Source organism: Chiloscyllium punctatum, chromosome 21 (assembly GCF_047496795.1).
Source record: "Chiloscyllium punctatum isolate Juve2018m chromosome 21, sChiPun1.3, whole genome shotgun sequence".
NCBI lineage: Eukaryota > Metazoa > Chordata > Chondrichthyes > Orectolobiformes > Hemiscylliidae > Chiloscyllium > Chiloscyllium punctatum.
The window spans coordinates 64,659,463-64,665,164 of NC_092759.1; the positions used below are offsets into that span (position 1 = coordinate 64,659,463).

The 5,702-nt window shown below is 45.6% G+C and overlaps 1 non-coding gene across 1 annotated transcript; it reads left to right on the forward strand.

Annotated features, from left to right (window-relative positions):
* The first annotated feature begins 5,096 nt into the window (after positions 1-5,096).
* Positions 5,097-5,178, forward strand: trnas-gcu (transfer RNA serine (anticodon GCU)). The gene has a single exon. It is a non-coding gene; the product is annotated as a tRNA-Ser (tRNA).
* The last annotated feature ends 524 nt before the right edge of the window (positions 5,179-5,702 follow it).

The window sequence follows — 5,702 nt, forward strand, 5'->3', positions numbered from 1 at the left end:
ATAAGTTGTACAGGGCAGGGGAGAGCTTTGAAGTATTGAATTCTGGTTAATGGGACGATCATGCTTTTACGAGGCCACGCTGCTACAGAAGAAACTATGTCAGTGTCTCTCAGCATTGTGATGTCAACAGGCAAAAGACGCCGTTATACTGCAGGGAATTCCTTTTTCCAATGTGATGGCAGTCCATATGTAAAGGTGTAGCTTATATATCGAATCCTTTCACATAAATAATTCCACTGCACCTCAGTGTGTTGTATTGTCTCCTTTCCACTTTACCTGTCATTGTGCCTGCACTGAAGTTGATTTTCTCCTTCTGCCTGTCTTTTACAGTCTGGATGATGTGATGCAGTTGTACTGACCTATCTTCTGACAGAATTTTCCACTTCACTTCAGCCCGCCCTAACTTCGCTATCTGATACCATTCCAATTGTTTAGATGTTAATCGCTCGTCTCAGATCCAGCCTGCCCTCACCCAAAATAAATGGAAAACTCAGTCACACTGTGATCACTGCAATCGAGGGATATATTCACTCGAAGGTCATTGATAATTCGAAGGATAAAGTTAGGACTGCAGATGCTGGAGATCAGAGTTGGTAGTGTGATGTTGGAAAAGCACAGATCAGGGAACATCCGAGGAGCAGGAGTATTCAGGTTTCAGACTTAAGCCCTTCATCTGGAATAAGGCTTGTGAGTCGGGGCTGAGAGATAAAAGAAAATAGTGTGGGGTTGAGGGGAAATAGCTGGAAAGTAAGTGATGGACGAATAGGACGGAGAAGAAAATCGGTCAGAAATAGCAGTGATGGAAAGGGTTGCGAGGACGGTGCCGAGTTGAAGGCTTGGGCTTGGGGGAGGGGAAATGAGGTAACTGTTCAAATTCACATTTATCCCGTGTGGTGTTAAGGTCCCAAGCCGGTAGGTGTAGTGTCCCTCCTCCAGGCGTTGGGTGGTAACGGTTTGGCAGTGGCGAGGTCCAAGACCTGTATGTCTTTGATGGGGTAGGAGGGGGAGTTGAAGTGTTCAGCCACGGGACGGTGAAGTTGGTGGGTGCGGGTGTCCCAGAGATGTTCTCTGAAATGATCTGCAAGAAGGTTTCCTGTCTCCCTGATGTAGAGGAGACCGCACTGGGCGCAACGGATTCAGTAGATGACATTGGTCGCTGTAAAGGTGAATTTCTACTGGATGTGGAATGATCCATTCGGGCCTTGGCTGAGGTGAGGGGAGTGGTGTGGGTGCTAGTTTCACCCTTCCTTTGGTGGCAGTGAAAGATGCCAGGAGAGGGTTGTGGGCTGGTTGGCGGGGGGGGTGTATGGACCTGAAGAGGGGGTCATGGAGGGAATGGTCTTTACGGAATGTTGTCAGGGCTGGGCAGCGAAATATATCTCTGGTGATGGTGTCTGTTTGGAGGTGGCATCAGTGGCAGAATATGATGCGTTTATGCGGAGTTTGATGGGATGTAAAGTGAGCACCAGGTGGTTCTGTCCTTGTTGCGTTGAGAGGCGTGGCTTCAAGGGTGGTGGTGAGTGAAATGGAGGTGTTGAACCAGAGGGCGCTGTCAACCACGTGGGAAGGCAATTTGTGATCGTGGAAGAAGGAGACCAACTGGCTCTTTCTGAGGTGAAATTGGTCATCCTGGAAACATATGTGCTGGAGGAGGAGGAATTGGGAATAAGGAATGGCGTTCTTACACGAGATAGGGTTGGAGGAGATGTAGACTAGATACATGTGGGAGTCGGTGGGCTTGTAGTATATGTCTGTAATTAGTCAGTTGCCAGAGTCGGTGATGGAGAGGTCCAGGAAGGTGAGGGAAGTTGCCAAGAGGATCCGGATAAATTTGAGGTCGGAGTGGAAGGTGTTGGTAAAGTTGGTGAGCAATGCAACCTCCTCGTTGGAGCACCAAGTGAACCCAAACATTCATCAATGTAGCAGAGGAACAGGTGGAGGATGGTGCCTGTGTAATTGTGAAAGATGGACAGTTCCGCGTATCTAACAAACAGGCTGGCATAGCTAGGTCGTATGTGGTGCCCATGGCTACCAGCGTCAATAGAGGAAGTGGGAGAATTGGAAAGAGAAGTTGTTGATTGTGAGGACCAGTTCAGCCAAGTGGATGCGGATGTCGGTGGAAAGGTACTGTTTGAGATGGTGTGAGATTAAGAAATGGAAGGCTTGCAGACTTCTGTCATGGCAGGTGGATTTGTACAGGGACTGGATGTCCATGGTGAAGATGACGCGATGGGGGCTAGGGAAACGAAATTCTTGGAGGAGGTGAAGTGCATAGGGGTGTCACGAATGTAAGTGGGCATTTCCTGAACTGGGATGAGAGGAGTGTGTCGATGTAGGAAGAGATGATTCGGATGGGACAGGCTCAGGATGAGACAATAGGTCGACTGGGGCAGTCAGGTTTGTGAATCTTAGGAAGGAGGTAGAATCGGGGAGTGCACGGTTCACGGACAATGAGGTTGGAGGTTGTGGATGGGAGATGCCCAGAGGTGATGAGATTGTGGATGGTCTGGGAGATGATGGTTTGGTGAGGGGAGGAGAGTTTGTGATCGTGGTCTGTAGGAGGGGGTGTCTGCGAATTGGCACCTGGCTTCAGCTTTGTTCCTCTGCCCGACTCACAAGCCTAATTCCTGATGAATGGCTTATGCCTAAATCGTCCATTCTCCTGCTCCTCGGATGTTGCCTGACCTGCTGTGCTTTTCCAGTACAACACTCTCCACTCATTCATTATTGCTGTCTCATTTCACACGACCAGGTCCATGCTGTCTGTTTGATTCTACTGAGCACTGTTCTCATGGACTGCGACAAAATCTGCCAATCTGAAACAAAAACAGAAATTGCTGTAAAATCACAGGTGAGTTGGCAGCATCTGTGCAGATGAATCACAGTTAACGTTTCACATCCATTGGGTCCGTCTGTCCACAGAAGCTGCCAGACGTCCTGAAATATTCCAACAACGTCTGTTTTTGTTTGATTTTCAACATCAGCAATTTTTTTGTTTTTGTTTTCTTGTTTTCTGCCAATATGATTTGGCTAAAGATTATGTTAAATGTTTTAAATATGACTGTGATGGAACGGCCAGATTCCACCAGCCGGCTCCTTTTATTTGGTTCACGTGACCAATGCCTTTCCACTTGGTCACCGCGCCCTACAGCTGCACTGCATTTAAATTGACAAAATTGTGGCATTCTCTCGGATTGGTAATCAGGAGCGAGATTGATTGAAATTATTGAAAACTTAAGATAAACAGATAAAATACGGGATATAAAACGGGAAAATGAAAGGGAAAGAGAGAACGGCGAATGATAATTTTTTGACAAAACTGAAATATAATTGCTCAAGAATCAGAAAGTGCCTTCATCTGCAAACATACCATAATATGGAATGTAATTTTTTGGACAACCAATGCAAGTAGATCTTAGCAAAATCTTAGTTTAAAAGTCTTGCTGCAGCTGTTTCGGTTATAATGAAATGCACACATGGAATTCAGTGCTGTAATGATCTCCTAAAATGGAAAAGGAAATCCTTGCCTTCGAGGATACGTGGGGAATGTTCACTGATTCATCAGTGTAACATGTGTAAACTGTGCAACATGAAACCAGTTCACCATCTATTTTCCCGGAATTTAACGCAGGGCACATGGGAAACGTTATCCATCTGCTGAAAAATCACCTTCGGCTCTCTCTCCACATATGTTTCTTCACGTTTTAGATACTTGCAGTATGTTTGTTGATCAAGGAGTCATTGTCCTGAAAACGTTGTTTCTCAATCCACAAACACGGGTATTTTCCCATAAATTTAGCTTTGCTCAATATCACCTTCTGTCCGTACCCCTCAACACGACGACAAATTAAAGCTGCTCCATGTGAGGCTCAGAATTGAAACTTCTGCAGAGCACACCCACTATACTGAAACAGAGATACCGTGCACTGGTCACCTTCAGCACAGGAGCAACACATTAATGCTTACCTCCACATTCCTGGTTTTACCTTAACGTTTGGGAAACCGAGTTTCTCTGATTCCATGGCTAGTAACGGGGATTATATGATCATCTTCACCAGTGGTTCAGTCCCTGAGTCAGGAAAGTGGTGAGGTACTCATTGTAAAGATGGGTAGATTGATGAAATGTACAATTTCATCTTTTGCCTTCACTAACCCATGAGCTTTTTATTTTGTTTTGCATCTGTAGAAATCTTAAAATCTTCATCTTGAACAGACTCAATGACAGATCTCCATTGTGTCTCTGGCATCAAATTTCAAAGTGTAAACCCCCTCTGAATTCTTCCACCTCAGTCCGCTGTTTGGGAAGTGTTCCTGTTGTGGGAAATGCACTTCCCCGTGTGTCACCTGCTATTCCCAGTATGCGCTCTGGCACTGCACTCATTTTCCTTCTGACACTTGCTCACTGTGTTGCTGTGATCATACAGTGACTTGGTGTCGCACAGTGCGGGAAAATGATACAGATCAAGGTTTTTGCATTGTTGCCTTCAATTGTCAGTTTAGCCTTATTTTGGATTTTGAAATTGTCTGTTCTGTACACAAGTCCGTGTCAAAAACATCTGAGCGGAAGTTAGGTGTTCCGAATAATGACATTGAGCACTATGCACTCTCCTCCAGTCTGGAAAACAATTCCTCACAGGCAATTTAATAGACAATATACAGCAGGTGCAGGAGTAGGCCATTCTGCCCTTCGAGCCAGCACCACCATTCATTATGATCATGGCCTGAACATCCTCAATCTGTATCCTGTTCCTGCCTTATCCCCATAACCCTTGATTCCACTATCCTTAGGAGCTCTTTTCAACTCTTTATTGAAAGAACACCTCCTGCTGTCTCGGGTTCTTCATTCCGTTGACTTCAAATCTTCACAGAATTCAACAGACCTTGTTACATATTCATTTCCTCATTTTTGTTCAGATCACTGTGTGCATTGTCTGAAAGTGGGAGTGCACTTGCCCCACAACCCAGGGGTCAGACCATAGTCTTGGAACCGTACGATGTTATTTATCATTTTACCAACACCAGGGAGAAATATCTGCTGCTCTGCATAATTTACCCAATTCAATTATTCATAAGGTCACAGCTGCGCTAGCGTCTGTGACGAGGCGGCCGAGAGGTTAAGGCGATGGACTGCTAATCCATTGTGCTCTGCACTCGTGGGTTCGAATCCCACTCTCGTCGCTGCCATCAATGGCATTTTCGTGGTGCTGTTTTCAGATGATCACAGCTGTCGGATTGAAACTGGAACGCTAATGGTCAGTTTATATGCATTTCCGCTATTACAAAACTTTAAAGAATGGTTTGAGCCTGTTGACTAAACTGTATTGAAATGTAGGTTGCATTGGGATAATGAAAGGGAGCGCGGTTTCCTTTTGCAAATCAAGTTGCTGTGAACGTTTTTTCGTATGAAAGACATCCAGGAAAATCAAATAACGAGAGCTGCGAAGTGCATGTTTATGCAAAGGGAATCTTAATGAATGTTTTGTCAGATGAAATCTGAAGGAGGTTGAGTAGAAGTAATTCATCCTGGTGAGAAGAGCACAGCGAGACAGCACAAAATGATGGCGATACTTCAAAGGGGCAGGGCGTGTGTGTAGGGGCACTGAGAACTGGCTGTAAATGCACAGTGGAGAATTGCCAATGTTGGTGCCGTGCATGGGCACGGAAAGACTTACACATTGGTCTCGCCCTCGCCCCTTGCTCTC